This window comes from Taudactylus pleione, unplaced genomic scaffold (assembly GCF_031769625.1).
Source record: "Taudactylus pleione unplaced genomic scaffold, aTauple2 ptg000361l, whole genome shotgun sequence".
NCBI classification, from domain to species: Eukaryota; Metazoa; Chordata; class Amphibia; order Anura; family Myobatrachidae; genus Taudactylus; species Taudactylus pleione.
Window position 1 is genome coordinate 1,115,056 of NW_028284762.1, and position 21,984 is coordinate 1,137,039.

At 46.4% G+C, this 21,984-nt stretch overlaps 1 pseudogene; it reads left to right on the forward strand.

Moving 5' to 3' along the window:
• The first annotated feature begins 1,961 nt into the window (after positions 1-1,961).
• Positions 1,962-2,200, forward strand: LOC148508530 (U2 spliceosomal RNA; annotated as a pseudogene).
• Positions 2,201-21,984: the final 19,784 nt, after the last annotated feature.

The following is a 21,984-nucleotide window of genomic DNA, read 5'->3' on the forward strand; positions in this document are numbered from 1 at the left end:
TTGTCAGCAGTCACATCATCAATAAATACAAGGGAACCAGTTCCATTGGCAGCCATACATGCCCACGCCATGACACTACCACCACCATGCTTCACCGATGAGGTGGTATGTTTTGGATCATGAGCAGTTCCTTTCCTTCTCCATACTCTTCTCTTCCCTTTCTCTCTGGTACAAGTTGATCTTTGTCTAATCTGTCCATAAAATGTTGTTCCAGAACTGTAATGGCTTTTTTAGATGTTGTTTGGCAAACTCTAATCTGGTCTTCCTGTTTTTGAGGCTCACCAATGGTTTACATCATGTGGTGAACCCTCTATATTCACTCTTTTGAAGTCTTCTCTTCATTGCTGACTTTGACACATATACGCCTACCTCCTGGAGAGTGTTCTTGATTTGGCCAACTGTTGTGAATGGTTTTTCTTCACCAGGGAAATAATTCTTCTGTCATCCACCACAGTTGTTTTCCGTGGTCTTCCGGGTCTTTTGGTGTTGCTGAGCTCTCCGGTGCATTCTTTCTTTTTAAGAATGTTCCAAATAGTTGATTTGGCCACACCTAATGTGTTTGCTATCTCTCTGATGGGTTTGTTTTGATTTTTCAGCCTAATGATGGCTTGCTTCACTGATAGTGACAGCTCTTTGGATCTCATATTGAGAGTCGACAGCAGCTGATTCCAAATGCAAATGTCAAACCAAGAATCAACTCCAGACCTTTCTCTTTCATCCACTAGGGGACACTGGAGTTGCTTACGCTGGGGTATAGAGGCGTGGATAACTGGAGCCAGCACTTTAAATAATTTAGAAGTGTGAAGCTCCTCCCCCTCTATTCCCCACCAGCCCCCAGTTTAGAAAATGTGCCTACGGAGCTGGTCACAATCTGCTGTGCTCCAGCAATACATTTATTTTATTTTATTATTTTAATAGCATCTTTTACTTTATTGGTACCCTTCGCCACCTCTTGAAAGGTGGGGTCCGGGTACCTGGCGCCCTGTTATACAGGAAGGAGTGCACAGTGCTTATCAAAAAAGCAACTGACAGCTCCTTATCGCCACACAGCACTTCTACAAGCACTGAGGACAAGACAGTGTGAGAAGCAGGAGTGCTGTTATCAGAGAAGCCATCCAAGGGACGCAGTGAGTACATCAGCTGCGCATCCCCCGGCTCCTGTGCCCGCTGCCGACGTTGGCTTCAGAGCATAGCGCTATAGCGCTGCTCTATATTACATACTCCCTCCATCCCTCTCCCCGCTCGCACCCGCGCATAGCGCTCCTACTCAGCGGGGCTTCACAGGGGGAGGCGAAAGCTCCAGCGCGACTGCCATTTTCAGAGCCCTTAGGGCATGAAGAAGGGGGGCTCTCTGTCTCCATTCAGAGCGGCAGCGGCTGTTAGAACAGCGTGGCTGCCGTTCCACATGTGTCTGACTGCAGCTCTCCAATTTAGGAAGAGTGTAGCAGCACTACTACAGAAGGGCTGGTTCTCCTTATTGCATCCCTGGGAGCCTGTGAGCACAGGGGAGAGTACAGCAGGGAATCAATTCTGTGGGAAGGGAGTTGTGTGATCTCCTCCTCTGTTTCCCAAACTAGCCTTCTGTCTTCTGTATCTGTCCCTCTGTATGGGTGACTATGGTTGAATGCCAAACTCTTTGCAGAAGATGTTTGTTCAAACTGTACAAGCATGTTATATGATGCTTGTTTAGTAATCTATCACCTATGGCATGGTACGAGTGATGGCTGACTTAACGTCACAGTTGGCTGAGGCTCGCGCCTCCCAGGGTGTCAGGGTTAACCAAGTCTCTAGACACCCTGGTACAGGTTATAGGTACCGCTGTTTCAACTCCCTCCACTTCCTACCAAAGACGGCCCCTAACGACTGTTCTCCAGTCAGTGAGGGTCTGACAAGGAAATCCTCACAACAGAGGATACTAAGGAACGTGAATGGAGGAAGTTTATATAATGACGGTACGCCTCAGATTTTCTCTGCCTTTTGGCTAAGATCAAGTTAAAAAGGGCTGCAATAAACAGGCAAACAGATCAAGAGAGTCCCATTTAGTACCTGTTCTTATCAGTTTAATATCTGATACGCCCCCTATCTGTGGGCCATATATAGAGTCCGCTTCTACTGGGGTGGAATTCTTAATTCTGGCGGCCAGGCAGGTATTTAATCTACCTGTGGATATAGTTCCTGCATCCCAGGAGTGTGTATTATTTGAGTACGTTACTCCCTGTGTCAGGGTCAGAACAGCAGTACTCAGTTAGCCTGGAACAATTACAATATAATTGGACGCTACCTATCTTCTCAGTGACCAACAAAAAGGGTCGTCTGTTTTTCAGTTTTCGCGGCCCTAGGGACACTCCACCCTGAACACGCCTGATCTCGGAGGGTCAGGCCTGGTTAATGGGAGACTGCCTGGGAATACCAGGTGCTGTAGGCTAAAATTTTCTGGAATCAACCATATAAGAGGTTCCAAATTCCTCGTCGGTTCCTGTTCAGCTACCCATTTTCGTCATCCATGATAGAAGAGGGGGAAACATCTCCCCCTGTTGACGCGTCTGCTCACTGTCCCTTTAAGAAAACTACACTCCCAGTACGGACTGCCTCATTGTTGAGGGACCCTTCTGATGGCAAGTTGGAGTCAGCGCTGCGCTCTATTTATACTGCAGCGGGAGTTTAACTTAGACCTATGCTAGTTACCGCCTGGGTTAACAAGGCTATGATTTGCTGATCTGACCAGTTGATTGCGTTGATCAGGTACTTCCAGGGCACAGTTACGGTCTTCTGGCAGAACACATCGTGAGTCTGCAGTTTACCTGGGAGAAGCTTAAGGAGCTCTCATATCTGCTTCTGCTATTTCGAACTGCTGAGCCCTCTGGTTGTGCGCTTGGTAACCGGATGCAGAATCCAAGCGTGCGGTGAAGGGTTTACCATTCACTGGTGACATGCTTTTTGGCCCGGAATTGGTCAGATGGATATCCCAGGCCACATGGGGGGTTAAGTCTTCCTTCCTCCCTTCGACTGCTCCGGCTCCCAGAGGATCTTACATGGGACCTTCCTTTCTTTCCTTTCGTGTGCCACATTCCTTTCGTGGTAGAGCCAGAGGTGCTCCCACGCAAGCAAGAGGCAACAGAGGTAGAGGTCGTCCACACAATGTTACAGGTCGACAGGAACCTAAACCAGCTGAGAAACAGCTGGCATGACGGTTTTCCGCCCCATCTGGGATCTCCTGCGGTGGGAGCCCGTTTTGCAGAAATTTCAACAAGTTTGGAACTAGACCTTTTCAGATCAGTGGATTCACAGACTGATTTCCCTATGGTAACAAATAGACTTCGAAGTCCCCCCTCATCTCGGTACTTCCCTACACGTCTGCCAATACCTGCAGACAGGGCCAGGGTTCTACGGGAGGCTATCCAGTCTCTACTCCGATCCTCGGTGCTAGTTCCGGTTCCAGAACATCAACGAGGTATGGGGTTTGTACTCAAACCTGTTGTAGTACCAAATCCGGATGGATCGGTTTAGGACCTCTAGTCCTTTAAAACCTGTATCTTAAGATATATATAGTTTCAACATTGTGTCCCTGCAGTCCATCATTGTGTGGTTGAAACCAGGGGAGTTTCTATTATCCCTGGATATCAAGGACAATCTCCATGTTCCCTTTTGGGAACCACATCAAACCTTCCCGCGTTTTGCCGTATTGCAGGATCACTACCAGTTTCGGGCATTGCCGTTTGGGTTATCCTCGGCTTCCCGCATTTTAACCAATCTCATGTCAGTAATGATTGCTCTCCTTCGGTCATCAGGAGTAAACATAATCCCCAATTTGGACGACTTGTTCCTCAAGGCTCCATCGATATCCCTTCTAACAAACCATGCCTTACTGACATATCACACTCTAATCCAACACGGTTGGATAATCAACTTCAAGAAGGGAGCAATAGAACGAAGGTGTTCCTAATTCTTTGTCTGCGTCTCTTAGGGAAGATGGCAGCTGCCTTCGAGGCACTACAGTTTGGACGGATCCACTCCAGAGTGTTTCAGCTGGACCTGTTGTCACAAGGGTCAGGATCTCCTCTGCTTCTACAGCGACAAATCCGTCTGAGCCAGGTTACCAGAGTGGCCCTCCTCTGGTGGACACAATACAACAGTCTTGTAATGGGCCGAACATTCGGTATGGTTCTGGATCATCGTAACAACGCATGTCAGCCTTCGAGGATGGGGAGCAGTAGTCCTCGATTTTCACTTTCAGGGTCGATGGTCCCCTCTGGATCAGAAGTGTCCCATAAATGTGTTGGAACTCAGAGCGATCTACTATGCTCTGATAGAAGCATCAGAGTTGCAAAAGACTCGTCGGTAAGTGTTCAGTCAGACAATGCTACGGCCGTCGCTTACATCAACCGCCAGGGCGGGACTGGTAGTCGCATGGCCATGCGAGTAGTATCTCAGATTCTCCGGTGGGCCGAGAAGAAGTCAGTGATCCGGTCGGTGGTATTCATCCAGGGTGTGGACCACTGGGAAGCAGATTACCTAAGTCGCCAGGATGTACATCCCGGGGAATGGAAGATTCATCCAAACGTTTTCAGCGCGCTGATACGTCGATGGTGTTTTCAGGTAGACCTCAAGGAGTCATGACTGAATCTTCAACTCCCACTATAAGTGTCAAGAACTCGCGATCCACAGGTGGAGGCAGTAGACGCTCGGACAGTTTCATGGATCTACAACTTCGTTTACCTTTTTTCCTCCGATTCCACTTCTTCCTTCTAAAAAGGATAAGACATGAGTCAGCCTCTGTCTTTCTCGTGGCACCGAACTGGCCTCGGAGTAGTTGGTTCTCAGACCTTCGGTCCCTATTGGTAGACGACCCGTCGCCCCTTCATCTGCGTACGGATCTTCTACAGCAGGGTCCATTTCGTCCACTCCAATTTAGCGCAACTGCGTTTAACGGGGTGGCTCCTGAAACCGATATATTTTAATGCAGAAGCATCCCAGACTCAGATTCCCACCATGCTACGCGCCAGGAAGCCAATTTCGGCTGCGCTTTATCGCATCTGGCGTTCTTATATCGAATGGTGTTCCAGTCGGGTCTTCCGTCCGGTTGTCCCGGTTTCTGTTTTTTTCTTCAGATGGGACTGGATTCTGGTCTTCACCTTTGAACTTTCAAGGTGCAGGTTCTGCCCTTTCTATTTTCGTTCAACGAAAATTGGCCCTCATTCCTGAGGGCAGACGTTACTTTTGTACCACCGATAGATCCCTGGTACTTAGCTTTAATTAAGTATTTGTCTTGGAAGAGTGTCCTCCTCCTGGCTCTAGCTTTGGCTCGTAGAGTTTAGTTTTGGGTGCTCTGTGCTATAAGCCACCTTAGCTTGTGTTCCCAGGGTTGGGTCGGCTTTCCGTGTCAATCAGCCTATTGTGTACCAACTTTGGTGGAGGACTCCGGTAATTCTTCTACTTTGGATGTAGTTAGAGCACTCCGCGTCCCTCCGCAAGTCGGAGTCGTTTTTTTTTTGTCCTCTATGATGCTGTTCGGAGAGGTTGACCAGCGTCTAAGCAGACGTTGGCACGTTGGATTAGGCTGATTAGTCTTCAGGCTTATATTAGTGCTGACTGTCGGCCTCCTACGTCCATTCGGCTCATTCCACACCTTCTGTGGGTGCGTCATGGGGGGCCGTTAGGGGCGCCTCCAGGTCACAATTGTGCCGTGCGGCCACTTGGTCTTCAGTTTACACGTGGGTCAAATGTTACAGTTTTGATACGTTTGCTGCTTCGGCATCAAGTTTTGGCCGTCTGGTTCTGCAGGTCCCACAGAGCGCTCCCACCCGAGGGGGAAACTTTAGGACGTCCCCAGCGTAAGCAACTCCAGTGTCCCCTAGTGGATGAAAGAGAAAATGGGATTTTGGTACCTACTGGTAAATCCTTTTCTCTGATTCCACAGGGGACACTGGACACCCACCTCTGCGCTCTTAGCCTGCCTGTTCGGTTTGTTCCGTACGTTGTATGCTTTGATTATTGTGTGTTCTTCTCTCCTTCTTTACTCCGCTTGTTCTCCATCTCCTCTCGGTCTTCATTTTCTAAACTGAGGGCTGGTGGGGAATAGAGGAGGAGGAGCTTCACACTTCTAAATTATTTAAAGTGCCGGCTCCAGTTATCCACGCCTCTATACCCCAGCGTAAGCAACTCCAGTGTCCCCTGTGGAATCAGAGAAAAGGATTTACCGGTAGGTATCAAAATCCCATTTTTACCTGCTTAATTGATAATGAAATAACGAGGGAATAGCCCATACCTGTCCATGAAATAGCTTTTGAGTTGATAGTCCCATTACCTTTGGCCCCTTAAAAAGTGGGAGGCACATATAGAAACCGTTGTAATTCCTACACCGTTCACCTGATTGGGATCTAATTACCCTCAAATTAAATCTGAAAGTCTGCAGTTAAAGCGCATCTTGTTTGTTTAATTTCAAAGCCATTGTGGTGGTGAATAGAGGCCAAAATATGAAAATTCTGTCAATGTCCCAATATTTATGCACCTGACTGTATTTCTCACAAGATTTGGGTTAATAGAAAGTCCTTATGTTGTTCTACAATAAGAGGGGTGTCTGGGTCTCCTGGCAATGATGGACATCCATGACCTGGTCATTACTGAGAAGATAACAATGCTTTCTATCCTGCTAAAGTGAAAGACATCCACATCCTTGCCTGGTATGGAGAAGGTGGTAGTTAGGCTGGTCTGGTATTGTGACGGAGAGGATGGTAGCTAGGCTGGCCTGGTACTGTGACGGAGAGGAAGGTAGCTAGGCTAGGCTGGTCTGGTACTGTGACGGAAAGAGGAAGGTAGCTAGGCTGGTCTGGTACTGTGACGGAGAGGAAGGTAGCTAGGCTGGTCTGGTACTGTGACGGAGAGGAAGGTAGCTAGGCTGGCCTGGTACTGTGACGGAGAGGAAGGTAGCTAGGCTGGCCTGGTACTGTGACGGAGAGGAAGGTAGCTAGGCTGGTCTGGCACTGTGACGGAGAGGATGGTAGCTAGGCTGGCCTGGTACTGTGACGGAGAGGAAGGTAGCTAGGCTGGTCTGGTACTGTGACGGAGAGGAAGGTAGCTAGGCTGGCCTGGTACTGTGACCGAGAAGAAGTTAGCTAGGCTGGCAATGATTTTACATATGCGCATGCGTCCGAGTCGCACCACGCATGTGTCCAGATTGCGCACAGAGGCCAGGTTGTGATTGAGGTGCGTGGGAGACGCCCGGTCTCAGAAATGTTATGGGCGTTTTAATTGAGTTTTGCGGGCGTGCTGCGTATAGCGGTTGCGTACAGAGATACAGGATCATTCTCAGAGGAGGATATATTCAGACTGATTTAGGGCTAGTGCTAGTGTCGATGATGTGTCCAATGATGCGTCTAAAGAGAATCAGTCCCTATATGTGACAGTATACAGATAAAGGCAGCACAGGTGAGGGAAACCTCTCACAGCTGGATAAAGATTCCACCCTGAACTGGATACACCTTGTTACGCTGCTGTAGGAAGATATACAATGAAGATAACCCTGAATTAATTTTTTGCTATATATAAGGCTTCTATATGGTTTCTCCTACCGATTATTTATAATTGTGCTTATTGGAAGCGCCACATTCTCCTGCCCGTTATGTAAAGCTATTGGGGACACAGGCTGCAGCTGCGCCCCAAAATATCCTTTGTATTTGTATGGCCACAGCTGCATTTAGCTAAGCCCAGATCTAGGATCATAATTACATTTTGAAGGACATCTAAACCCAAACAGTATTATCCTTTGTAAGTGAGACACAAAGGTAAAACGCTGATCTGACAATCCTATTGAGGAACGCCGAGAACTTAGAAAATAGCATAAATACTTCGGGCCTGAAACAGGAGCGTATCTATAATAGGTGCAGGGTATGCGGGGTCCTACACTGCACACCCTGCACCCATATAGTCTTATACTTACTTGTCCATAGCCTCCAGAGTGCTGCTTTGCAGTGCCGGACCGGCGGCCTCTTTCCAGGTGACTCGCGCATGCGCAGTACAGCTGTCCCCAAGAAAATGGTGCGGTTGCCATTATCCAGGAGACCTGCGCACGCGCAGTAGGTTCTGGCACTAAGCCAGAGTTTACTGCTCCGCCAGAGAGGAGGGGTCCCGCAGTGAGGGCCTGATTCAGTAGTGCACGCAAGTGCACTGCTGAATGCAGATGCCCAATTATCGTGAATCCTCGAGTGCACAGGAGCCATTCTGCGAGTGTGCAGAATGGGTCCTGCTAAGACGCATGCAACCCCTTGAATGCCTCTGCCTGACTGACAGGCCGAGGCATTTAAGGGGCAGTGGAAAGCCCTGGGACTGTGTGGACGTACGCAGTCTTCTGGGCTCGCAAGCCGGCCAGCCTGGCACCATCCACCATCGACGGTCTCGATGGTGTTCCCAGCCTGCGACCTCCGTCACCTCCTGCTGCATTTGCATTATTGCAAGGATCGCAATTGCAAAGCTGCCTGCGTGTATACATCATATATCTATAGCCTGCGTGCATACATCCTATATCTATAGCCTGCGTGCATACATCATGTATCTATAGCCTGCGTGCATACATCCTATATCTATAGCCTGCGTGCATACATCCTATATCTATAGCCTGCGTGCATACATCCTATATCTATAGCCTGCGTGCATACATCCTATATCTATAGCCTGCGTGCATACATCCTATATCTATAGCCTGCGTGCATTCATCCTATATCTATAGCCTGCGTGCATACATCCTATATCTATAGGCTGCGTGCATACATCCTATATCTATAGGCTGCGTGCATACATCCTATATCTATAGGATGTATGCACACAGTGGTTGGTATGTATCAGTGGTTGGTCATCAGTGGCACTATTAGCCTCAGACTGGTTACATCTATGCGTCATGCACGAGGGTGCAATTCCGAACAAACACGCCCAAAGGGGAAAAGGATGACGCCATATTCTCGCTACCTGCAGATGCAGTCCTGCGCTCTCCTTTTTCCTAGCTGACCCAGTGAGTAGCAAGAACAGTAGGCTGGGTGTAGTGTTAATCCCCCCCACGGCTAGAACCTAAGACACCTGGCTTACCTTCGTTCGGTATGCCGGGTGTCGGGATTTCGTCGTGGGGCTAAAGATGGGCGTCGGGATTTCGTCGTCTATCTTTAGTCCCATGTCGGGCTTTTAGTGTCGGGATTTCCCGGCCGCCGGTATCCTGGCTACATCAGCAGAAACTAATGTTAATGGCCAAATATTATCTGTAAGGCAATGCAGAATATGGGCCGTATTCAATTAGGTGCGAAAAGCCGTTTTTGGCGAAAAAGTTTAGCCGGTGACGTCATTTCGCCAGGCGAAAACTTATCCCCGTATTCAATTGTGCCGTCTTTTCAGCGGAACACCCCAAAAAATTACTCTGAAAAAGGGGGCAAAAAAGTACAAAGTTTGGGTACAAACTTAAAAACTAGCGAAATAGATTTTGGGCGGGTCTGCAGGTATGGGGGAGGGATTTTTATTGCAGGTGCTTCCTGAAGGTGCGTTTTTCATGTTTTTTTTAAACCATGCTTGCACCCATTTTCATGTACCCCAAATGTACTAGGACTAGTTATTTTCACCAAAAAAAACTGCTAAATGCTATTCTTCACCACTTGTGCTAAGATGCTAATTAGCAGCTAATGAGAGTAATTAAGTACCCCAAATACCTTCAGTAGGGCTATTCGGGGCATCTACCATGATCCCCAAATGTCAGTGCATCTTTTGGGGGGTGTCAGGCTGATTTCCCCAAATCTGACAGCACTTTGCTAGTTTGCGTTTCATCGGAAGCAGTTTTCGAATTGAATACGGGGATAAGCGGGGTGCGAGAGATACTTTTTCGCATGGAAAACCAGCAATGACGGCGAAAAGTCCGGCATGCAAAAAGTACTCGACTTTTCGCACCTAATTGAATATGCCCCTATGTGTCAGCGGCTGTGACACTGTAACGTAGAATTTCGCTCACAGAATATAGGCATGCTGCGTATCATTCTAATCAACGGAAGCTGCTTGTGTGTCCTATTCACATCGCTGCGCAAATATGACGTATGTGAAGGTAAAAAATTGCACGAAAAAGACGCTCAGCGCTACCAAGTCACACGGAGCCCCCGCGTTGTGTAGCGCGAGTTGTAGCGCACGGAGGATAGATGTATGTGGACACATTAGTAAATTGCCAAGATATTCAAACGTGTGAAAACTAATTTTTCTCTTTGGTTTAAAGAGCCGTAAAGCTTGATAAATATGCCCATAAATTTGAAATAGTGATACTGTAAGTCTCTTTGATTACAGCTTATAATTATACTATAGTTATTTATACTATATACTATAGTTATTTCCTTACCATACAGAAGACGCAGCTTGTTTGTTCAGCATAACCAGAAGTGTTTTATGCTGCTATAGTGCCACCTAGTGATTGATCATGGTGTTGCTCAGGCAATTCCCATCACTATAACAAAACAAAGAGGCAAGTTTGTAGGAGTTGACATGGACACATTAATCCACAATGCGAAATTCACGGACAGTCGTCTTCTCCTTACATCACCTGCACCCAGAGACAGCGCACATTTCACAAGCAGCCACCTCCAGGATACACCCACATTCTACGGCAGCTCACAGTGACCTTAATGAGGCACGCTGCAGGAGTGGACATTATTACGCTGATGCAGGGGTGCACACAAGAACATACAGCCGACGGATCTTGGCCCTTTTATTTAGCAAAATAGCCAAACGCATCGGCAGGCAATGCCGGATCGTAAGCAACTCATTCACATCTTAACTTGTGGCTGAATGGGCAGAAATGGGTGACAATGGGGTCATTTGCAAGTAGGTTGAGGTCAGTGAATCACCCCCCTGTACCCCAGACACTGTGACAGTGCTATTCTTCACCCATGTGACACAAAAATAACTTACTGGTCAAAAGCCTGAGCTAACCAATACCTCTCAATTTTAGCGGGACCTTGAAAAGCTCATGGCTTCCCGTGGAAATGGGCTAACAACACCAATCCTAACATATGTATTATCAACATAATGAGTAAATAAACATGTCATATGTCAACATTTTAACTATGTCGATATTGTGCAGGTGTCGACATGCTAAAATTTGTCAGAGACGTAATGATGTCTATATAGTCATTGTTGACATGACGACTGCATACCTTTTAAAAGATCCACAGGTGGGTTTAATTATTTCAATTGTGATTCTGTGAGGAGAGCTGGAAAACATGCCCTGTTAGCGTGTCCCAAGGACTGGATTTGGGAAGCAGTGCTCTAAAGCTGGCCACACACTAGACCAACTTACATCCAACCATCCAACTAGTTGATTGGCTGGAATGAAAATCTGGTAAGGGATGAAAGCAAATGACAATCAGCAATTTTGCTCCCAAATGCCGGAAAATGGACAAAAACTGTTGTTTGTTAAATGTTTGACCTAAACAATTTGTTCAAACTTGTCTGACGACCATTTTCATCTGTTTTCTGGCATTTAGGAGCAAATTGCTGATCACCAGTTACTCCCATACGTTACCAGATTTTCATTCCAACCAATCAACTAGTTGGATGAAAGTTGGTCTAGTGTGTGGCCAGCTTTATGCGGGAGATGTCATAGGGGTCTCCTGTATTAGTGAAACTACCGCTGAAGCCCACATTCCCCCTTACTCTCAATGGGGATTGCGGTCGAGGCCAATTTACCAAGGTTATCCCCAATATCTGAAGATGGTTATTAGCTGCTCTATCCTATGGGGAGAACATCACTGAGAGCGACCTCTGATCCCTCCCCGACACCCTACTCACCAGTACAGGGGGTCGCTGCCGCAAACTACAAGTGTAGGAAAGAAGTGACCACACAAATGTGCAAATGTCACATCAAGATCTGATCTCCTTTAGAACCCTATGGTTTACAATAGCCCACCGCATCCCTGCATTTTATAGCGTGGGGTGTCATAAAGTGAAGGCGCAAAGCCGGATATTTCCAATCTGGTTTTACCATGAAGTTTAACCTGAACTGCAAACGGTTTAAGGGTTTTAAAATCCCGACACACATCACATTGCGAACTCTGGGCCTGATTCAGCTTTGAGAATAGAGTTAAGGCCCCCCAAACATCAGAGTTGGATCGCTGCGGTCGGATCCGCCGATGTTCCGCGATCCGTCGCAGGATCGGTGAAATACTACATGTTAAATTTCACCGATCTGCCAATCACGATCCATTTTTGATCGTGATCGCCAAATCTGTGAAACATGTTGGATTTCACCGATCCGCTGACCCGGCATATCTGGAACGCTGCATCGCGGCGATCCGTCTCTGATGTATGGGGGCCTTAACTTTGCATCTTGGTAAAACCATGTTGTACAGCAGGTGGGGCAAAATTAAAATATGCAGCGAGATTTAGATTTGGGAGGGACGTGTCCAAACTGAAATCTAAATTGCAGTGTAATAATACAGCTGTCCAGCATTGGTGGGCTACATGCAAAAGCAGCCAGTATTTACCCTGCATGCAAAAAAAAATGTATGTCTTTGCACCCCTTACATTGCAACATGGTTTGTCCAGGTGAAAAATGATTTGCTTTATCTAAATGCCCCCATACATCAGCAATCTGAAAACCACAATTGAACAATTTGAAGATTTATTGGCCGATTTTAGGATTTCCCAATCTAGCAATCTGCGCCCATACATTACAGATCTGTTTCAGTTATTTGCAGATCATTTTCAGCAAACACAGATCTGCCAATCTTGAAAGGCCCATCATTTTACTTGTAATAGTCTGCAAATCTGCTGATCATCTCCATACACTAGCAATCTACTGCCCCAATCCATCTGTGACATCCAACATGTTGGACAATCTGATTTAACAATTCCAATCACTTTTTGGATGCAATCTGCGATCTGTGAAGCCCATACATTGCAGATATTTTATACAATCATCTGCAAATTGCAGAATTGCCGCAATCGATTGCTGATGTATGGGGGCCTTTAGTCTATTCCCAAATCTGAATCGGGCCCTCTAATTCCACAATCAGATTCCACGTTGCCACCTGTAACTCCACAGACTGCACAATTCTCATTTCACATTGCTACAACTTGTATCACAAAGATGCCCCCTCTAAACTCCACAAAGAATCCCTGTTGCCACCTCTTATTCCGTCTTAATCCAACATTTTGCCAGCCGTCCAGATCACCAATGTGACATTAAAGTAATTATTAATTATGGAAGCTGGGAAGGATGAGGTTTCACTTTTTTCTCACCCTATTTAGGTTACATGGGCCTAAAGGCCCCCATACATCAGAGATTGATTGCAGCAATCATGCAATTTGTAATTGATTGTGTATAAAAAACTTTTAGGGAGGAAGTGGGTATGAACAGCGCTAGAGAACCTATCAATATATGCCGATGATACCTAAAAATACATATGCAATGAATCAATACATTTCATAATCTACTGTATGACTCTATACGGCTTGATTGAAAAAGGTAATTTGAATATAATATCCACAATATAGGAAACATATATTTCATTGTTATTAATAAAAAAGCAATCGATTGAACCAATATAAATGATGAAAAAATATAATGACAATAATCATAAAAACAGTACATAAAAAATCAAAATACATAAGATATTAAATATATAATGTCCAAATCAAAAAAAGAAAATGTCCATGAGATAGATAGTATAAACCGATCTTGAGAAATGACTGAATAAAAGAATGTCTTATTCAAATTATTGTTGGATGTTTTAAAAGAATATAGCAACAGTCACTGGCCTACACAGGTGGATCCGGAATAATATCCAGCTGAAATATTTACCAGACTTTGGCCCTCATTCAGAGCAGCTCGCAAGCGGCCGCTCGTTCGTTCCGACCGATGTTCGCACATCTGCGCATGCGTACGGATTTTAATACGCATGCGCGAACCAGTCAGTGCGGCAGAAAATGGTTTGTTCGCTATATAGCGAATGCCTGCTACTTTGAGTGACAGGAGGAGGCGTGTGTGGGTGGTAACAGGGGAAGGTGTTTGAAAACGGGGAGTGAAATTCAGAACGCAGGCGTGCTTAAAGGTCAAAACGGGCATTTTAAGGGAGTGCATAATTAATACAGCAGCGTCATTGACCACGTCACTTGGTTATTTTTAACTCAGAACTGCTTGCAAAATAGCGGTTGAAAAAACCAACCACAAGAATAGCGAGCAGTTCATACGCTGTACGATGTACTCGATTAATCTATTAAATAGCGGACATGACGTATGGTGCGAGCAGCCAGGAGGCGAATTTTTCAAAATTACAACCGCAAGTTTTGCTCGCTCGTTCAGACTTAGAGGCTTGAACAGACCGCAAAGTGCGAACGGTTCATTTGAATAGCCACCCCCTTTTTAGAAAACGAACGACCGCAAATAGCGAGCGGCTCTGAATCAGGGCCTTTGTTAGATGTCCACAGCCTGTAGATGGTGCAAGAATTTCTATATTCTTTTAAAACATCCAACAATAATTTGAATAAGACATTCTTTTATTCAGTCATTTCTCAAGATCGGTTTATACTATCTATCTCACGGACATTTTCTTTTTTTGATTTGGACATTATATATTTAATATCTTATGTATTTTGATTTTTTATGTACTGTTTTTATTTTTTATGATTATTGTCATTATATTTTTTCATCATTTATATTGGTTCAATCGATTGCTTTTTTATTAATACCAATGAAATATATGTTTCCTATATTGTGGATATTATATTCAAATTACCTTTTTCAATCAAGCCGTATAGAGTCATACAGTGGATTATGAAATGTATTGATTCATTGCATATGTATTTTTAGGTATCATCTGCATATATTGATAGGTTCTCTAGTGCTGTTCATACCCACTTCCTCCCTATAATATATCACTAGCTGACACCTCCACCTGAACTAGCTGCTTCCCGACAGCGCCAACTGACATCCTCTCCTTTTTTTCTATTAATGTATAAAAATCTTTCCCTTTTTCAATCGATTGCAGATTGCCACAATCGATGGAAAAAGGGAAAGATGTTTATACACAATCGATTGCAAATTGCACGATTGCTGCAATCAATCTCTGATGTATGGGGGCCTTTAGATCCTGTCTCATCAATAATTTGGAAATCTAAATTTTTCAATTTCCTACATGTGTTGTATATTTTTGTACAATAAGGCAAAATCCCCCCCATAATGCAGCCAGAAGGGCCCTGCGCAGATCAATGTGAGAGGTGGAGGTGACATCACAATGCCATCTGTGACCTCATCCTGGCAGGGTAGAAAGGCAGCAACACACTGATAGTGCCCTAAGTCCTGTAACATCTTCAGGAATGGATCCCACCGAGCCATCGCTGCGTGAGTATAACCTTACATCCGGCTGTTTCCTAGCACTGAGCAGGGACAGGGGGCAGATAGGTCTGTACTAAATAATGATCTATAGGGCTGGTGTTAAAATCATAAGTATGTATATTCCAAAGACCGTGATTAAACAACCTGTGGCCCTCCAAGTGTTGTAACTCTATAACGCAGGCATGCTGGGACTTCTTGTGCTACAACAGCTGGCGGGTTACAGGTTGTGGACCTCTGCTGTACATAGAACAATTTTTTGATAATGTATTGGAAGGGTAAACTGGGATTTGTAGTCCTACAAAAGATGAAGAGTCACATGGGTTATTGGAATCTGCTGTAGGCCAAAGCATAGATTTTACTGTAGAATGGGAAATCAAGTACTTCCTAATATTACATTACTGGCCTCATCGCGGAGTGTCCGTGTGTGCGGCATGGAGGGGGAATGCGAGACCCCCTTATCCCCAACCTGATCACAGCTGCTCTGGTGAAGGCCACACACATCCCCAACCGCCGATGAGAAAATAACTGCAATGTCAATGATTCATAAGTTTTACAAATTAGTTTTTTTGAATTTAGATTGTGTGTGTGTGTGTATATATATATATATATATATATATATATATATGTGTATATACATACACAAACATCATGGGGTGCTCCTTTAAAAGGCATATACCCCAAAACACAAAAAATCCCCCAAAAAGGGCACTCGCCGCTCTTCATGCAAAGAGATTTGTTCTTTTATTTCAACTCACAAATCATCATTTATTGACAATTTGTTCAAACAACAGTTTTTGTCCATTTTCTGGCATTTGGGAGCAAATTGCCGATTGTCATTTGCTTTCATTCCTTACCAGATTTTCATTCCAACCAATCATCTAGTTGGATGGTTGGACTGAAAATCTTTAGGTGTGTACCCAGCCTAACTTGCCACGGATTTCAGAGCAATTCATCATTGCTCCGGCGCGGTGACAGCTGATCCGAAATTCAGCTATCCCGCCAGAGGCTTCACTGCTCCTTTTCGGAGCTGTAGGTTGCTCATGCACACGAGAGCCCCGACGTCCGGCGGAAGGAGCCGGACAGGTGCGGAGGGATCAGATCCCTCTTCGCGACTCGTGACTCCTTCCCATAGGGAAGGAGTGGGTATCGGGAGCATTCGCCATCTGAAGATAGTGAATGCTCCCGCACTCAGGGGTCTTGGATCATGCATGCGTAGCCGCGCCGTCGGGGAGTGGTTATGTAACGCAGTTACTTCTGTAGCTGCAATACTAACCGAGGGGAAAGCTGCTTTTCAGAGCAGCCGTCCCCGCACCGAGGCAATGATGAATTGCCCCAATGTACACTGTCCCTCGCAGCGAGTTCAACACTTAATCATCTGAGGCCATCGGTGATATCTCATGCTTTACCTTCGTGATGAATGGCCCGATAATGTTCATTTTCACCTGATTTTGAAAAAAATTAAGCGATGATGAATAGGCCCCATAGTCACAGACTAAAATCTATCTATAGACAGCAATAGCAACAGCAGACACCAGCAGCCTACGAGATGGCACTGCAGTAAGCAATGGTTGCGTCACGCCTGAATGACGTCTTCCCCAGCAATAACAGCTCTTACACTAACACTGTAGCATTGGGGCTCAGCGATGCTACAAAGAGACTAACGGCTCACACATCTCATTTCCTGTTTATGGTCATCTAACATATCACTGATTTATATATAGACTTATTTCTGTCTAATTACAGCTAAGATTAGGCCCAGGCACCGTCCTTCTAAGCTGGTCGTCTGCCTTCTCCACGACGCAGTGTACCAGTGCCCCATGACGCACCATAATCACCAGCATGTCTGTGACGGACGAATAAGTGCAGGACCGTGTCCCACCTATAGGGGATATAACCATTTCTGGCCGTACGAGTGCCCTCTGTGCGCCCACCCAATGATGATAGTCACCAATAGTAGCTGAAGAGGGAGCAGCCGGTCTAACCCGCAACATCACAGAGGTCAGAGGAGCCGATACTGTATGATAACTACAAATGAGGTGAGGCCACAACTTACTGTATGTACATTACATAGGGGATCGTACCCTATACATCCGCGTTACATCAGTGGTGGGCAGCAGGCGGCTGCTGGTTTATTACACATAGGGGGTCTCTGATTAATTGTGTTGATGTCACTTATTATTGAGATAAGAGTGAGGTGTGGCCCTTTTGAAGGTCATAGGGTCACCAAATGTGGCCCCAAAAGTGTCTCTAGCTGCCGATCACTAAATCGTACAGTGGACAGTCCTGCCTGGGTCTATCACTGTAAATATATTACGGGATATAGTTATTATCCGGGTGGTCGGGATACCAGTGCTGGAAGAATCCCAACACCAGTCACAATCCCGGCGTCGGCACCCCGACCACCGGCATGCCGACGGTAAGTATTGGGGTTAGGGGGGTGGGTTAGGCTGTGGGGGGGGGGGGGGCGGTGGTTAGGTTTAGGCTGTGGGAAGGGGGGATTACAGTTAGGGGAATTGTAATATACCAGGGGTCAGGTAACTTTTTTACCTCTTACCCCAAAATATATTTGGATACGCCGATGTTACCCCCTTGATTTGAAAGGAAGGAAATCATATAGTAGTGCTCCCATATAATGTCCCTGTAGTAGTGCCCCCATATAATGCCTCTGTAGTAGTGCCCCCATATAATGTCCCTGTAGTAGTGCCCCCATATAATGCCCCTGTAATAGTGCCCCCATATAATGCCCCTGTAGTGCCGCTTGTACAAAAAAAAAAAAAGGTAAAAAAACACTTACCTTAATCCCCGCTCCTGCATCCGCCGCCATCCTGTCTGCCCGGCTGCTCCTCAGAACTATGGGAGATACGTCATGACGTCTCTCCCATAGTGCACATGGAGAGAGGCGGAAGCTGGAGTTCAGAAGAGAACTCCAGCTTCCATCAACCAGAAGAGAACTCCAGCCTCCATCAACCAGAAGAGAACTCCAGCCTCCGGCTAACGCGGCGCTGCATTAGCCGCTGGTCAGACCTGCCTCAAGGGCAGGATGGCTGCTCGAAGTGCGTCGATGTTACTGATATTTACGCAGGTAACCGAAGTCGTACGCAGATGAGAAGGCCGCAGTGGGCGTCCCTATGCTCTGCTTATCTTTGGAACTATTAGCATGTTTTCGCTGCTGCGAATTCATTAGCATCCATCGCTGAATCAGGCCCATGGAGCGCTACCTCCGATCTGTGTACCAGGATCACACGTAATCATATATCACTGCATTACACCATAGAGAGTCTCTCATACTGTACTCCAAGATGTTACCGCTATTCTACAAGATGCTGCCTCCGCTAGGTTACAGTAGAAGCCGCAGCGATTAGTGTTGGGATGAGCTGGTCACAGGCTGAAATGTTTCTTTATTTCTAAATTTAAACTATTTGTATCCGCAGGATGGAGCTGGGACCTCCTCATACCCACCGTGACGCCTGAACAGTGGAGCTGGTTTAGAGTAACATATTGCAGCAGAGGCCATTCAGAACACCTGGTGACCCCATACGGGACATGCCGCTGGCACAAAGCAGGGTAATTGCTCTGCAGTCTGGGTCATCACAGAGCTAATATGACCCACGGAACCACAACATAGGTTGGTCAGGTCTACAGTCCCTATAGAATGACTGGACACGTAGCATGACCCACGTGGCTGGAGAAACACCGCGCAGCAACCAGTCTGGTGATTACATAACTAAAGCCCAACAAACAACAGGGTTCCAGCCACACCTGCAATGCCAATCTGAGAACTGCCGACCCAGGGCGCCATTACTGGGCTCTCGTCATAACACCTTACGTCTCTAATCAACACAGCACATGAATAGGCCCCATAGTCACAGACTAAAATCTATCTATAGACAGCAATAGCAACAGCAGACACCAGCAGCCTACGAGATGGCACTGCAGTAAGCAATGGTTGCGTCACGCCTGAATGACGTCTTCCCCAGCAATAACAGCTCTTACACTAACACTGTAGCATTGGGGCTCAGCGATGCTACAAAGAGACTAACGGCTCACACATCTCATTTCCTGTTTATGGTCATCTAACATATCACTGATTTATATATAGACTTATTTCTGTCTAATTACAGCTAAGATTAGGCCCAGGCACCGTCCTTCTAAGCTGGTCGTCTGCCTTCTCCACGACGCAGTGTACCAGTGCCCCATGACGCACCATAATCACCAGCATGTCTGTGACGGACGAATAAGTGCAGGACCGTGTCCCACCTATAGGGGATATAACCATTTCTGGCCGTACGAGTGCCCTCTGTGCGCCCACCCAATGATGATAGTCACCAATAGTAGCTGAAGAGGGAGCAGCCGGTCTAACCCGCAACATCACAGAGGTCAGAGGAGCCGATACTGTATGATAACTACAAATGAGGTGAGGCCACAACTTACTGTATGTACATTACATAGGGGATCGTACCCTATACATCCGCGTTACATCAGTGGTGGGCAGCAGGCGGCTGCTGGTTTATTACACATAGGGGGTCTCTGATTATTTGTGTTGATGTCACTTATTATTGAGATAAGAGTGAGGTGTGGCCCTTTTGAAGGTCATAGGGTCACCAAATGTGGCCCCAAAAGTGTCTCTAGCTGCCGATCACTAAATCGTACAGTGGACAGTCCTGCCTGGGTCTATTACTGTAAATATATTACGGGATATAGTTATTATCCGGGTGGTCGGGATACCAGTGCTGGAAGAATCCCAACACCAGTCACAATCCCGGCGTCGGCACCCCGACCACCGGCATGCCGACGGTAAGTATTGGGGTTAGGGGGGTGGGTTAGGCTGTGGGGGGGGGGGGGGGGGGCGGTGGTTAGGTTTAGGCTGTGGGAAGGGGGGATTACAGTTAGGGGAATTGTAATATACCAGGGGTCAGGTAACTTTTTTACCTCTTACCCCAAAATATATTTGGATACGCCGATGTTACCCCCTTGATTTGAAAGGAAGGAAATCATATAGTAGTGCTCCCATATAATGTCCCTGTAGTAGTGCCCCCATATAATGCCTCTGTAGTAGTGCCCCCATATAATGTCCCTGTAGTAGTGCCCCCATATAATGCCCCTGTAATAGTGCCCCCATATAATGCCCCTGTAGTGCCGCTTGTACAAAAAAAAAAAAGGTAAAAAAACACTTACCTTAATCCCCGCTCCTGCATCCGCCGCCATCCTGTCTGCCCGGCTGCTCCTCAGAACTATGGGAGATACGTCATGGCGTCTCTCCCATAGTGCACATGGAGAGAGGCGGAAGCTGGAGTTCAGAAGAGAACTCCAGCTTCCATCAACCAGAAGAGAACTCCAGCCTCCATCAACCAGAAGAGAACTCCAGCCTCCGGCTAACGCGGCGCTGCATTAGCCGCTGGTCAGACCTGCCTCAAGGGCAGGATGGCTGCTCGAAGTGCGTCGATGTTACTGATATTTACGCAGGTAACCGAAGTCGTACGCAGATGAGAAGGCCGCAGTGGGCGTCCCTATGCTCTGCTTATCTTTGGAACTATTAGCATGTTTTCGCTGCTGCGAATTTATTAGCGTCCATCGCTGAATCAGGCCCATGGAGCGCTACCTCCGATCTGTGTACCAGGATCACACGTAATCATATATCACTGCATTACACCATAGAGAGTCTCTCATACTGTACTCCAAGATGTTACCGCTATTCTACAAGATGCTGCCTCCGCTAGGTTACAGTAGAAGCCGCAGCGATTAGTGTTGGGATGAGCTGGTCACAGGCTGAAATGTTTCTTTATTTCTAAATTTAAACTATTTGTATCCGCAGGATGGAGCTGGGACCTCCTCATACCCACCGTGACGCCTGAACAGTGGAGCTGGTTTAGAGTAACATATTGCAGCAGAGGCCATTCAGAACACCTGGTGACCCCATACGGGACATGCCGCTGGCACAAAGCAGGGTAATTGCTCTGCAGTCTGGGTCATCACAGAGCTAATATGACCCACGGAACCACAACATAGGTTGGTCAGGTCTACAGTCCCTATAGAATGACTGGACACGTAGCATGACCCACGTGGCTGGAGAAACACCGCGCAGCAACCAGTCTGGTGATTACATAACTAAAGCCCAACAAACAACAGGGTTCCAGCCACACCTGCAATGCCAATCTGAGAACTGCCGACCCAGGGCGCCATTACTGGGCTCTCGTCATAACACCTTACGTCTCTAATCAACACAGCACATCTTCTGGGCATCACTCATGGGCTAACAAGTGCCCTAATCCTTCCATCACTTCCCTAAGACAAAGCAAGAGTCTTGTTACTGCCTGATGTGCCCATTTGTCCTGACATCTGCGAGCACGTCTTGCTGTCACTACATCTCAAACCTTTCTTATAACAGGGAACCAGAATTCTCTTACTCTCTACCATATCGCTCCACTTCTGACCTGGAGTATAAAGAGGACTCTTCAGCAGCTTAAGACAACATTCAGACCTTGTTACTAGGGATACGTTGGTATGGCATAAAATTAAAGGCACAAATCAAGGTCCATTCTGCTTATGTCTTTATTGCAATTACAGTTTAAATCTAAATGTAAGTAAAATACAGGAATGTGTATCATATGTCAAAGAATAATTGTAGCATTAACCAT